Raw genomic sequence first — 15,390 nt, 5'->3', positions numbered from 1 at the left:
GTGAACTGTGAGAGGGGTGGGCAGGGAGAAAAGTGCAACAATGAATGAATGGAAATCCAAAATCTCTGTAAACTTTCATTAAAATTAATGAAGAAAAAAAACCCCTTTTTTGAAAAAAGGATGGACAATCTCCTTCAACGTGATTTTCTGTCTCTGTAAACCTGCTGGAAGGTCAGCTATAGGTTGGTTCCAGATTGGTGGTACACAACAAGAATAACATACAGATTGTATAGGTATTGTGAAAGGTTTTGGCTCTGACACACACCTTACCTGTGCTTAAATAAAGCAATATTTCTTTGTTTTGTTTTAATGACCGTTTCTTGGTCCATGTAGTTTCTGCATGAGCACAATTAAGTGTTCTGAAATTCCCATTCTTCTCAATGTTCTCTATAATTTATTATAATTAACATTGTTGAACATGTTTGAATAAAACACAAACATTTTTTTCTGATATTCTGCTTTCATCCAAAATCCAACAGATATCAGCAAATGATATCCCTTGTAGATGTCCTCTTACCTAGCTTGAATTTTGGTAGTTCAATGTACTGTGCAAGCTGTCTTTTTAGGGTTTTATCCCAGCTTTTAAAAAATACCTGTCAGCAAGATTTACTTGTTCGTGATATTAATTAAAATGTTTACTAGTTTCCAAAATACATTAGATCATTTTTTTCTAGAATGGGCACAAATAATGTAACTGTTTCAGTTGGTTATTCGGCTGACTGTCTTAGAACTCTTCCAACATAGATGTCAAAATGTCTAGGGCTGTATCTGTTCGTTGAAACACTTCAGCTGACCTTCCCTCAATTCCTCAAACTGGTTATGTTTGGTTTCTTTTCCCCTAATGCTTTCAATGCAGCCTGAACTTCTTCCTTCAGTACCATTTGTTCTTGATCATAAGCTATCTCTTCAAATGACTGAATATTGGCTAATTGGTTTTGGTACAGTAACTATGTATTCCTTTTTTCTTCCGTTTCCTCTATCATTCAATATTTTGCCTATAAAATCTTTCCGTATCACAACTCAAGGCTTGAATATCTTTAGCTCTTCGAGTTGGAGAAATGTGCAGTGTATTCTTCGCTTTTGTTTTTCTAACTCCAGGGCTTTCTATATTTCATCATGACACTTTGTTTTGTCTTCTCAAGGTAGCCTTTGAAATATTCTGTTCAACTTTCTTATTTCATTATTTCTTCCTTTCTCTTTAGAGCCAGTCTCTCTGTATTCAAGAACAAGTTTTTCAGTCTCTTCTCACATCCGTTTGGTCTTTTCTTTCTTTGGTCTTTTTGAAATGGTCTTTTGCTTTCATCCTGTATAATGTCCTTGATGTGCTCCCACAACTCATATGATCTTTAGTCATTAGGGTTCAATGCATTAAATATATTCTTGAAAAGGTTTATATATAGATTTAGGTAACATATCTTTTAGCCTTTGTGGACATTTTTTTTCCTTCTGCTTTGTATGGAACTTGTGTATAAATAATTTCTTTTTTCTTTGTATGAGCATTTCTTGATCTGTTTCACAATTGGTCTTTGGCCTTATTCTAAATTATAATATTAAGCTTCTTCATCATCTCTTTCCTTAAATATAGTCAACATGATTCCTGTACATTCTAAAAAGGCCAAGTCAACAAGTGCCATTGATGCTTATTTGGGGGGGGGTCTTCTAATCTTTGCAATTAATAAGTCATTGATTGTAAAAAACTTCTATTCTGTGCTCTCTCACCCCATTTGCATCACTGAGGCCATGGTTTTCTAATAACTAAGCCTTCATTTCCAACTTTTATATTAAAATCACCAGTTATTATTAACACATTTTACTTGAATGATCCATTTCAGACTGCAGAAACTTGTAGAAATCTCAGTATCTTCATCTTTGGCTTTAGTTGGTGCATACCGTTGTTGGTATTATTATGTGCCCTGGATTTGCCAGCAAATCATAGTGACCCTGTTCAAAAGCTCTGAACTCTGCCCTGTCCTGAGCAAGTCTCACTGACTCCAACACACCTACTCACTTTACCACAGTTACTGTGTCAATCCATCTCATCTGGGTTTTTTTTTCTCTTTGACTGTCCCTCCACCCTTCTGAGCATGATGTCCTTCTGCAAGGACTAGTTCTTCCTGGCCACATGCCCTGAGTATGTGAGACAGAGCTTAAAATCCTTGTCTCCAAAGAGAAACTTGGTCTCAATAGGAACTTAAATTATTGCATAAATTTCCACCTAAAACAATAAATCATTATTTCTGTGGTTTTGGTTTTTTTTATTTTTTTAAAGGATTAGATGGACTGTTCTCATAATAAGCTTTGAGGCTGAGAAAGTAGGACATTTATAGGGTCAGTCTCCCAAATCAACCAAGATTACAAATAACTTCACAGAACTCGGATTTATGAGTCTATGTGTCAATAGAAAACATTATGCAAATAAAGTTATTGCAGCAAGAAACCTCTCCAAACCATATCTGTTTGTTCTTTTTGCAGTCCATGGTATGTTCAAGACTCTTCTTCAGCACCACAATTCAAAGTTATTGATTCTTCTTTGTCATCTTTAGTCCTTGTCCAGCTCTCTGATACACAGCAAGTGATTGCAAATATCATGGCCTGAATCAGGTGCACCTTAGTCCTTAGACAGATATCATTGCTCTTTAGCACTTTGGAGAGGTCCCTAACAGCTGACATCCCCAATGCAATTCATATTTTTTGTTTCTTAACTGCTGGTGCCAAGAGTGTTGGTTGTGTAACTGAATAAGGTGAAATTGTTAACAACCTCAATCCTTCTTCATCTATCGTGGTTCTGCCAGTTGGTGCATAGTGGTGACAATCTTTGCCTTCTTGATGTTGAGCTTCTATTCATATTGAATACTACAGTCCTTGATCTCCTGCAGCAAGTGCTTCAGGTCCTCTTCAGATTCTCTGAGCAAGGTTGTGTCATCTGCATATCATACATTGTTGGTACATATACAATAATAATCGTTGTATTACTGGGACTTCCTTGCTTGTATGTAGATATTATCTTACAGGATTGCACTTAAGAATAGATCTTGAAAAGTTTTTGGTTTATAATAAATTCTACATCATCCCTCTTCATTTTATCATTCCCAGCATAGTAGACCATGTGCTTATCTGGTTTAAAATGGCTAATGCAAGGCTATTTCCGCTCAGCAATGCCCCCAAAATCAATTTTTTAAATTTTTTATAACTTTCCATTTTTCCAGATTCATACTTCTTATACTTCCTGTTTCCATTATTAATGGATGTTTGCAGCTGTTTCTCCTCATTTTGAGTCCTGCAACATTAGCAAGTGAATATCATTTGTCAGCTGATAGCTTTATTCCCTTCACATCATTTAGAGTCTACTTTGAGGATGCAGCTCTTCCCACTCATATGTTGAGTCCTTTCTAACTTCAAGGGGTCACCTTCCAACACCATCCCATTCCATCCCGTCCCATTCCATCCCATCCCGTCCCATCCCATCCCATCCCATACTATACCTATACAGTGTCCCACTGCTATTGACATGGTTTTAAAGGACCCATGACTTTAGAATGGATGGCCAGTTCTACTTCCTTGAAGTGCCACTGAAAACTGCCCATCATGGGTAACTCAGCTGGTACTTTAAATACAATTTGCATAGCTTTCTGTGTCACAGGAACTCACAAGCCACCACAATATGACAAACTGACAGATGAGTATTGGACACTTTATATAGAAATTGTTAAATGGGAACTTAAATTATTGCATAAATTTCCACCTAAAACAATAAATCATTATTTCTGTAGTTTTGGTTCTTTTTTTAAAGGATTAGATGGACTGTTCTCATAATAAGCTTTGGGGCTGAGAAAGTAGGACATTTATAGGGTTAGTCTCCCAAATCAACCAAGATTACAAATAACTTCACAGAACTCGGATTTATGAGTCTATGTGTCAATAGAAAACATTATGCAAATAAAGTTATTGCAACGTTTTACAGACCACAGGTTATGAACTATGATAAAAGTATAGGAATATCTTACTACATAGTTTACTACATAGTTTACTGCACTTTATTGCACTTCACAGACATTGCATTTTATTTTATTTTTTACAAATTGACCTTTTTGGCATACCTACATCACACATTTTGGCCTACTTACGGGCACCATTTTATTTTTTCCAACAGCTTGTGCTCACTTTATGACTCTTGTGCTACTTTTTTGTAATTCTCCTAGGATTTCAGGTCTTTTTCATCATTTTTATTAGACTACTTACACCAAAAGCCTCTCCAAAATACTGAAGAGCAATGATGTCAGTTTGAAGACTAAGGTGCACCTTTTTCAAACTATGGTCAGACTATGGTCTTTTTAATTACGTGCTATGCTTCTAAGAGCTAGAAAATGAATAAGGGTAACAGAAGAACTAATAGCTTTAAGTTGTGGTGTTAGATAAGAATGATGAATATCCCATGGAATACCAAAAAAGAAATTGATATTTCTTAGAAAAGGTGCACTCAGAGGTTCCTTGTAGGCAAGGATGGTGAAGCATTAATCTCATACTTCAGGCATGTTGCAAGGAGAGACTATTCCTTGGAGAGAGACGTCATGTTTGGAAAGGTGGAAAGTCAGCAAGAGAGGCAGATCTCCCTCACCCAACGAGCTAGATTGACATGGTGACTGCAGCAATGGGCTCTAATGCATCAGAGATGATAAGGATGGCACAGGATAGGACAGGATTCAGATGAACAACATCAGGTTGCTATGAGTTGTACTTAACACAATGGCACCTAATAACAACAACAAATTGAACCAAATCAGAGAAAAACAGAAAACACAAAACATTGCCTTTGAGTCTATTTCAGTTAATGGAAATATTCTATTAAATTCCCATGGCAGTAATTCTTGATGGAAGTAGACCTCCTTACCTTTCTTCTTTGCTCCTTTGGAGTGTCTGGGAACACATATATTCTCTCTACCCCCACCCCCCACCCCCGTCTCTCCTCTCTCCTTCAGAACTTCCCTTGGGTTTCTGAGACTGTAAATATCAAGGGAGAGTGTCCCTCTTTCTCTTGAAGACCTGCTGGTGATTTGAATGATCAGAGATGCACAGGTTAGCATTGCAATTCCTAGGGACTGCTCCACCCAGTTCCTTTAATAGACTACAATACAGGGTAAACACAGCTTTTAAATGTCCTGTTGTTGTTATTTGTCATTAAGTCAGAGCAACTACGTAAACAACAGTTCTGACCCTGCTCCTTTCCTGTGCTATCTTCACAATCTCTGATATGCTGAGCTCATTGTTATAATCACTGTGTCAATCCATTTCTTTGAGGGTCTTTTTTTTCCTGACCATCCACCTATCCCAACATGATGTCTTTTTACATGGACTGACCCCTCCTGATATCACGTCATGAGTAAGCAAGTCGAAGCGCCATAATCCATGCCTCTAACGTGTACCTGGGTGCACTTCCTCCAAAGCATTCTTGTTCATTCTTTCGGCAGTCCACGGTATTGAGAAACAAACACAATCCTTGTGATTGCTTTATTGTGACATTTGTTTTACACAGGTGATCTGTGACCAAGTCCACAACAGCTCTGAGTTATATTAGTATTAAAATCATGGCCAGTCCTTAGCACTCTAGCTTCTCCAAGACTTCCTGAGTTCAACCTAGCACTCGGACTGTAGCAGTCTCAGGGAGAAAGAGTACACATCTCTACGAATCATTACAGGAGATAACCCACACCCTGTGACCAAAATGAATAGACCTGTTTTCTTCCTAGATCAGAAAGGAAAGGCAGAGCTGGATCGAGGTAACAAATAAACTCCAGACAACCACGTTAATTATAAGAGGCAGGAGGGATGGGTGACTGGAAAGTAAGGTAAGAAACAAATTCAAGATAACTTCATTCACCTGCACATAGAGCCTTCAATCTCAGCTCATCTGTTTTGTTTCTTTTATTTGGGAAAAACAACCTACAAGAATGGACTCTGTTCCAGGCTTATAATCTTTGATTATTTTTTTTCCCTTTCTCCTCCACCAATCTTAAACTTCGTGTTTCAGAAAGAGTCATACACTGTTTTAAAAAGAGTCCCTCTAACCTATGAATAATTCACAGAGCCTGCTAATGTCCCCAGCGACTGGCTACTAGCTCAAGAACTCAGAGTCCAGGACTCTGAGACCAGATCAATACAAGTGTTCCAACCGCATCTAAGTCCTCTCTAATCACCAAGCCATCCAGTCTCTCCTCCTCCCACTGCCTACTCCTGTCTATGCGGGTGCTGCACTGAAATCTTACATAATCAAATAGCATTTCTTGGCAGCACTATTTTCGTTTGTTTTGAAAACGGTGGGCAGGCATAAGCATTGGAGCAAGAGCTGGAACTCTAAGCTGTCCAATACATTCTCCTACAAGCATCTCATCACCTGTCAGGGGAAAGCCACTGAAAGTACATGGAGTTTTATTTTGTGAGAGCTAAACGGACCACCTTGAGAAAAATGGGAATCCCAGAGCCCTGATTGTGCTTATGTGAAACCTATACTTGGACCAGGAAGCAGTCCTCAGAATAGAAACGGGAAACACTGAATGGTTCAAGATTAGGAAAGGAGTGTCCTGTCTCCATACCTTTTCAATCTATACACAGAACAGATGATTCAGGAGGCAGGGCTTTATGAGGAGGAAGGTGGCATCAGGATTTCAGGAAGACTCATCAGCAACTTACGTTATGCAGATGACACAACCTTGCTTGCTAAAACTGAAGAGGACATGAAGTACTTGCTTTAGAAGGTCAAGAACTGTAGTCTTCCATATGGATTGAAGCTCAACATTAAGAAAATAAAGAATTTCACCACTGGGCCAATTGGCAGCACCATGACAGATAGAGAAGAGATTGAGGTTGTCAACAATTACAGTTTACTCAGCTTCATAATTAACACTCTCTGCACCAGCAGTCAGGAAATCAAAGGACGGATTGCGTTGGAAAAATCTGCTATGAGGGACCTCTCCAGAGTACTAAAAAGCAATGATGTCAGTCTAGAGACTAAGATGTGCCTAATCCAGACCATGGTCTTCACAATTACTTGCTTTGTATCAGAGAGCTAGACAATGACTAAGAATAACAGAAGAATCAGTACCTTTGAGTCACGGTGCTGGAGAAGAGTCTTGAACATCCCATGGACCACCAAGAAAACAAATGGGTCTGTCTTGGAGAGGGTGAAACCAAAGTTCTCCTTGGAGGCTAGGATTTTGAAGCTCTGTCTCACATAATTTAGGCACATTTCCAGGAGAGGACTGATCCTTGGAGAAAGATATCATACTCAGAATAGTGGCCGGACAGCGCAGCAGAGGAAGACCCCAGATGAGATGGATTGATACAGTGACTGGGGCAATGGTGGTAGATGTGTCAGAACCAGTGAGACTGGCTCAGGACAGAGCAGGCTTCAGAGCTGCTGCTGTACATAGGATCGCTATGAGTCACAGGTGACTCGATGACACATAACAACAACAAACAGACCACTGTGCACAATCCAGGAGTTGCATTCGTTTATTTATTTATCTTTTTTTTTTTACTTTGCAATGCACCCTGCATGTTGCCAAGAAAAGGGGGATCTCGGACTATGGGGCAAAAGGAAAGATTGCTCAACTGGACCTCTTTGACCCAGCCTCATTCATAGAAGCACTCAAGTCTCTCATCCCATGTAAGTTGAAGTACTTCCCCAAGAGTACTTCTCTCTTTGCTTCCAGTCTTGCTGCTGTCGGGTGGCATCAAGTTGGTTTTCAAGAGTGACTCCACATGACATCGGAGAGCTGCCACCCAAGGTCTCCTGGGCTATAGTCTTTAGGGGAGCATCACCACAGGTCTTTTTCTTGAGGAGCTGCTGCGTGAGTTCAAACTGCTGGCCTTTCACCCATTAGTCAAGCATTTAGTCATTGTGCCACCAAAGCTCCTTTGCTTTTATCCCTAATCTAGACTATTTCTTTCTTAGTTCTTCATGAGATCTATTAAAATGTCAACCATCCTCGGGAGAAAATAATTTGTCAGGCTTTGATCATCATCAGCCTCACAGATTTCCTCTAACCAAGGTGATAACAAAGGAACAGGTCAAGGAAAGGCAGGGTTAGTCCTCAAAATACAATTAAGTTCTTGGATCTGAACCAAAAGGTTGTGAGTTTGAATTCACCCAGCCACATTGTCAGAAACAGAGTGATAATCTGCTCCTGGGAAGACTGGAGCCTGAAAAGCTCTACTAAGTAATTCTACTCTGTCTCATGAGATTGAAACTCAGCAGCACCCGACAAACCAGCATTCCCAGCCAAGGGACTGGAGGCTCACTTAGGACCCCTTCCTCACCAGAAGCTCAAGTATTTCTACGACGTTCAACAGTTATCAGCAGAGCTTCCAAATGAGGACAAGCGAAGAAGGCCTTGAGTTCTACTTCTAAAACACAGCTAATGAACATCTTGTGGACTTAGTGTTCTGATCCCTAGCAAAACATCAACCAACTACATGCATGGTGCAAGACCATCCAGTATTTTGTTCCATTGTCCAGGCATGAGTCCAGGCCAATTTAAAAGCAGCAAACTATGCTCAGGTTGGGATAGACAGATATTAAGAATAGAAGCTTCTGGTATAGAAGTCAAACAAAAGCTTCAAAGAGCAATGCAAAGAGGAAGAGTTTTCTAGGGACAGACATCAGAATTTAAAAAGATGTATTAGACCGGTTTCAGATTAGTTGATGAGCACTGCCTTTCCATATTCAGGATCAAGGGGAAATTTTAAAGGAGCGTCAACTGAGCAGGTAAATCCTAGTTTGTTAGTTTGGGCTTCCCTTGCTGGGAGAGTCATGCATTGACAGGAAATAGAAATGTAATTAAGTTTCTGTTTGCTAACCAGGGCTTAGTAGGAGTAACTTCCTTTCAGGCCTAACAAGATACACTCAACACAGTATTGGGTCTGAATTTGCAATGAAAAAGGAGTGTTAATAGAGAAGAAGAGAAGGTGTTTCATCACAGCTTAAAATCTGAAGCACCTTGGTTTGTGGAAGGTTGACTATACCAGAGCTCAAACCCCACTGCAATTCTTGACACAAGCTAAAAGGGAATTTTATTTCTGGCCAGTCCACCATGGAAAAAAAAATGGGCAAGCTCCTCGGTGCCTCTAAAAATCTTTGGATGGTGAGCTGTGAATTGGTTCTGACTCAATGGCACATAACAACGGCTGACCAGTGTGTACCAGTCGTGTGGTTTTTCTCCCTGAGGGAGACTTCAGTTCAAAGTCAAGTGGCAAGCCGCCAAGCCTGTTGGTGGTGGTAGGTGTTGTTCCCACTCACAGAGATCCACGTGTCACAGAGAGGAACACAGGCAGGTCCTTCAGTATCCTTACAACCTGTGCTGTGCTTAAGCCCATAGGGCAACTTACTGCTCGAGACCAAACCAAAACCACAGGGAACTTGACCTTGGTGATTCCCATGAGCCAGAGCTTCAACCATCACATATCCAAAACCAAACCTGTAAACTTTCTCATGTTGAATAACCTTGGTCTTCTGCCCACTCATACAGTTCCGCCTGCAGCAAAGCTGTGCTCAGGATTCTGTGGAATACTTTCTGCACCATGCAGAGGGGTTCTCTCTTTCTGGAATGATTTATCTGTCTGTCTTTGTCCTGTGTATGTCTTAATAAAAGGGTCTCACTCTAGGACATGTTTAAAAGCGGGTGTCTTCTTTCCCCTAAAACAAAAGCAAAAATGAACACCTCCTTCGTCCTTCACTTACCCACTCGTCCAAGGGCAGTTGTGACTCTGGACTCAATCTGGATGGATCTGAGGTCCAAGAGCTCTTCTAGAGAAACACAGAACAAAGGTTCACTCTCAAGAACAATCAGATCCTGTGCTATTGTAGCAGAGGCGAATGCGTATTGATGTTTTCATATCAAAGTTCTTTACATCTCTATAGTTTACAGGGAGCATATCAGCAATTCTGTTAGACTTTCAGTAAACATTAGCTTGCTGGCACTTTAATTTTATCTTCTCTGCCTGCACATCTACCTACTCCCAACTGGAAAAAAAAAAAATAAAAGCTTTTCTGTCTAGTCATTAATGATGTATACACAGTCACTTAAGAGAACTGGAGGAGTCCTTCTTCAAAGAAGCGTGTCTTTTGTAAAACAAATAGCTGTCTCTAAGTGTATATGCCATTTAAAGAGTATTCTACACTGAGTTTTCCAGCACCATTCTTAGGGAAATAAGATCTCAGTAGAATGTCACATTTCTGACTGAACTTAGGCAAGTGGGTCTACTTTGCAAGAAAAAGGAGAGAAGGAAAGAAAGCGAGTTCTAAAATGGAATGACTATACTTTGGCACAAGTTACAAAGAAGAATTCTGGGGGCTGCTCTGCCGAGATACTATTGAAATAGAGTTTTCAGTGCTACTGGGGTCAGGAGGGAAGCCGGTTGCTGCTGACTGGAATCCAGTTCCTGGTGAGCTCATGCATGTCAGGAAAGAACTGTGCTACACAGAGTTTTCAGTAGCTGACTGAAAGCTCGTCATCATGCTTGTCTTCCAAAGGTGCTTCTGGGTGGACTCGAACTTGCTGACTTTCACTTAGCAGTCAAGTGTGGTACTTATTTGTCCAACCAAGGGACACTTACCAAGATTGCATGGCTGCCTAAAAAAGAAAGGACAATAAGCCCCTGATGACCCCAGGTCCTCACTTCCTAAATGCAAACCCCATTATCCTAAATCGTGGCTTTCTCTTTTGGATGCGTTGACAAAACCAGGAAGCAAAACATCTTGTCCATTCCGTCCTCATTACGTGCTGAGAAATCTAATGAGATAAAAGCCCAGGTTTGCATAAGAAGCACATCACAAGAGTCAGTCTCCACAAATTCTGAACGGGAACCCAGAGCCCATCTTGATAAATAAAATGTGACATTCATAACAAACAAACCAAAAAGGAGATAAAGGATGAGAGCCCTCAGCCTTAATGCTGGAAAACCTTTTGGCGATAAATAAGTAATATTATAATAAAAGATATTATAATGCGTTGTCATTTGTAGAGAGAAACGTAATATAGTCTGAGGAGGAAGATAGATGGCTGAAGTTGTTCCTCTGACAGTGGAAGTAATAGCTATTGAGTGTTATGTTTAGCATATCATAAAATCAGCGTTAGCAGGCAAGACAGCCCTCCAGCCTTCCTGAAGTCCACAGTCAGACTTTTGACATCAGCAAGAAAAGGCCCACGAACACAGCTCGCTCAGGATGGATGGCCTCAATTCAGACCAAATCGGAAGAGACAGAGCTTCCCCTTGGCCTGCAGCCTCAAGTGGAAATGAACTTGGGGGTGACTAGAATATGCCTTTCTTAAATCCACTCTGTACTCACCATGCCCAGGGAGCTCCTGCCAGCAGCAGGAGCTGAGCTGGAAAACTTGCATTCCCATCTCACTGGAACCTGTACTGAGTTGGATGGGAGCCTCTTCTCCTACTACCCTGGATAGCTGAAGATTCAATCAGGATTACTCCAAAAGGAGCTGGAAATACTGCTTCTCCCCTGAAAAGAAGCCAAGCATGGCTCCAACACAATACCTGAAACTCCTTTTAATCTGCTATGTAATCTGGATCCCATCCACCCCAGGGAGAGGAGGAAGTCTTATGATCTACAAGCTGAAGGAGATGTGCCCTTAATGCACAGCCATTCCCTTGAGCTGTAGTGAGTTGTTGTTATTGTTGAGGTCAGCAAAGCAGTAGGTAGAAATAATCCAACCAAGAGCTATCATTGACAGGGATCCTCATCGGTGCCAAATGCATGCAAAAAAGAAGACAAGTTTATTTTCTTTGTCTTCTGTGTGTTTTATTTTGTTGTTTCCCCCCCCTCCCTCCGCCCCGGAAGCCTATCCTGAACAAAATGTCAGGATGAACAAAAGAAGGACAAAATAATGAATAAAATAGCAAATAAAGATATATTTACTTGCATCCAAATGGATCTCACTATCCAGAAGCAGCTGTTGAGATGGATTTGCAGAAGCGGCAGAGGCAAGTCTCAGCCTCTGCTCACCAGGAGTTGTAAGAGCTACACCTGAGTTGATCCTGACACTTTTAGAGGCACCTGGGACTCTGTCTTTAAAGTAGGCTCAGAAAAATGGCTAAGGACTAAAGGGGAAAAAATAATAATAATCTACTTGCCAATGGTTCGATTCTGACCTACAGTGACTTGTGTGTGTCAAAATGGTACTGGGTTCCATCGGTTTTCACTGGCTGCTAGTATTTTGGAAGAAGATCACAAGCCTTTTTTTTGTGGCATCGCTGGGTGAACTTGAACCTCCAGCATTTTGATTAGCAGCTAAGTTCACTAACTGCATCAAAGTAGAAATAAGCATTTATTGAGAGTCTTTTATGAAGATGACTCTGGACTGTGGGAGATAAAGATAGCCCACACAGAGACCCTGTTCTCAACAAAGAAGAGAGAGACATGCTCTTGGACACAAGAGAGACACATACTTTTACCACAAGTTAGCTAATGGGTTTGAACCACTGATCTTTCAAGTGAATAGCTGTGTGCTTAACCACTGCACTATGAGGGCTCTATATACTCTTGAACACAAGAGCATGACTGAGAAGTACACCCTTAGTTCCTCAGAAGATCATGGATTTAGCACAAATACCCATAGTGAATTTCCACTCAATTTAACAAGCTTGACCAGAAAAGGCAGCTTGGAACAGTGGTTAAAAGCATGGGTGTGGAAATCCAAGGTATTTTACATTGCATCTTAGTTTAACCCCTGGAATAGTATCTCCAGCTCTCTGAGCACGGAGTGTCAGTATATGAAAGCCAGACAATAATTGTTACTTCATGGCGAAAGTGTAATGAGTTAATGGATGTATAGCACTTAGCACAGTATAGTGTAAATTCTCAATCAATGTTGGCTCAGAAGAAGTTGAAGACATGCCAGGCAGTGGGCTTGAAGCTGGGACACACAGATGGGTAATGCATTCCTCTCCAGAAGCTTCTGAGACTATTAAGGACACACAACAGTAGCAAGGTGGAAAGCCCTTACACTAAGTTGTTTTTGTTAATATGTGAGAAATTAAATGACCTCTCCATGAGATTGTTTTGTTGCAAGAGGGGGCTTTTTTGTTTGGTTTTTTGAGGAGCAAAGATTTCTTCTTCTAATTCCTAACTGCAAAATTGAAATAACACTGTTTAATGAAAGAGGATGATTTTATTATTCTAAAACTATCCCATTTCCATTCAAGGATAGGGTTGTGCATTATGTAGACTGACACTACGGTTGTTGCTGGATATATGTGGATGGTGAATAAATTGTTATTATTATGTGCCATCGAGGAGAGTATGACTCATAGTGACCCTGTGATCAACAGATCTGAATCCTGCCTTATCCTGTGTCATCCTCAATATCTCTGAAATACTTGAGCTCTTTGCTGCAACCCTGTCTCGATCCATCTCACTGAGGGTCTTCCTCTCTCTCATTTACCTTCTTTTATTCCTAGGATGATAGCCCTTTCTCTTTTTTTAAATTAACTTTTGTCTCCTTTTTTTGTTGTTATTGTAGTATACCATCAAATTGGATCCAAGAGGCACAGGAGATTGCCCCTCTTCCAGCAGAGCATCTGGTGGATTCGAACTACACACCTTTCGGATTGCAGCACAGCTTCTTGCCACTAGGCCATGAAAGCTCACATTGATGTCCAGTTCCAAGGAATAGTCTCTCCTAGCAACATGCCCAAAGTATGTGAGACAAAGCTTTGTCATCCTTGACTCTAAAGGCTACTCTGGCTGCATCTTCTCCAAGACACATCTCTTTGTTCTTTCGGCAGTCCGTGAGATATTCAATACTTTTCTACAACACCACACTTCAAAGGCAATAGTTTTTCTTTTGTCATTCTTATTCACTGTATAGCTTTCAGATGCATGACAAGTGATTGAAAAGACCACAGCCTGAATCAGATACATTTTAGTCTTCAATCTGGCATCATTGCTCCTCAGTACTCTGGAGATGTCCCTGACAGCTGACTTTCCCAACACAATATGTCTTTTGATGCCTTGTCTTCTGATACCAAGGGTGGGTGTTGATTGTAGATTCAACTAAAATTAAGTAATTCAACAGTTCAGTCTTGTATCATTCTATCACAATGTTGTCTGCCAACCTACCAGTGGTTTGGTTTTGTTTTTTGGTGTTTTTTTTGTCTTCTCGATGTTGAAATATAGTCTATATTGAAGGTTATAGTCAGTCTTTGATCTTCTGTAGCAAACACTTCAAGTCCTCCTCACTTTCAGTAAGCCAGATTGTGCCATCTGTATAATGTATAAATTGTTGTAGATGTTAGGTGTCATCAAGTCGAGTAAGACTCATCTGAACAACAGATCTGAACCCTATCCTATTCTATACCATCCTCACCATCTCTGGAATACTTTGGGACCCTGCAAAATGAATAACTCTGGTTGTTACGTGCCATTGAGTTTAGTACAACCCATAGAGAGCCTCTGAACAACAGATCTAAACTCTGTGATATCTTCACAGTCTCTGGTATACTTGAACCCATTGCTGCAGCCACTATGTGAACCTCCTTGGTTAGAGGTCTTCCTCTCTTTTGTGACCCTGCACCTTTCCAAACATGATGTCCCTCTCCAAGGAACAGCCTCTCCTAGCAACATGTCCAAAGTTTGTGAGGCGAAGCTTCGTCATCTTTGCCTCCAAGGGGTATTTTGGATGCACCTTCTTCAAGACATACCTATTTGTTCTTTTGGTAGTCCATGGGATATTACATACTCTTCTCCAACACCACTGTTCAAAGGCATTATTCTTCTTCAGTCTTAGTCATGATGAATGTTAGGGGAAACCAGAGAAATGGGAGCAGACAACGAGGTGATTCAAGCAAATTGAGAAGTTAGGGAAACTCTCTCAAAAGAAGTGCCGTTTTATGATGAAACCTAAAGAATGAGTAGAGTTAACTAGCTGAAGGGTGAGTGTGACCTCAAGTTGTCTATCTGGTCCAATCAGGAGAGCTGTTAGAGAAAAGCAGGAGAAGGAGAGGACAGCTCAAATTCCCTAGGGAGGAGGTGCTAAAACTACTCAGGTGAGGATTCAAATCACAGTCAGACAGTAATGCTTCGCCTGCAGATTTGGAAGTCAAGATATTAAAAAATCACACTGTAGACAGGCAGGGAGTAGTAGCACGTTGCCCCGGTTCTCTGGAGAAGGAAAGAGATTGACTGTAGCTGTGATCTGTGGACTTGGAATCTGCATAGGGGTTACTCTGCCTGCAGAGACATCCCAGGAGAGTCCTTCAAAATAAAGATTGGTCCCAGAAGTCAGATCACAAGAACGATAGCTACCTGGCCATCTGCAAATATTGAAGATCAATGAGTGGAAGATCAATCTGAATAAATGATCTATTAATACATACAACAGG

Source organism: Elephantulus edwardii, unplaced genomic scaffold (assembly GCF_000299155.1).
Source record: "Elephantulus edwardii isolate Elephantulus edwardi_28Jun2011 unplaced genomic scaffold, EleEdw1.0 scaffold00063, whole genome shotgun sequence".
In the NCBI taxonomy this organism is placed as follows: Eukaryota; Metazoa; Chordata; class Mammalia; order Macroscelidea; family Macroscelididae; genus Elephantulus; species Elephantulus edwardii.
This window is presented reverse-complemented; position numbering follows the sequence as displayed.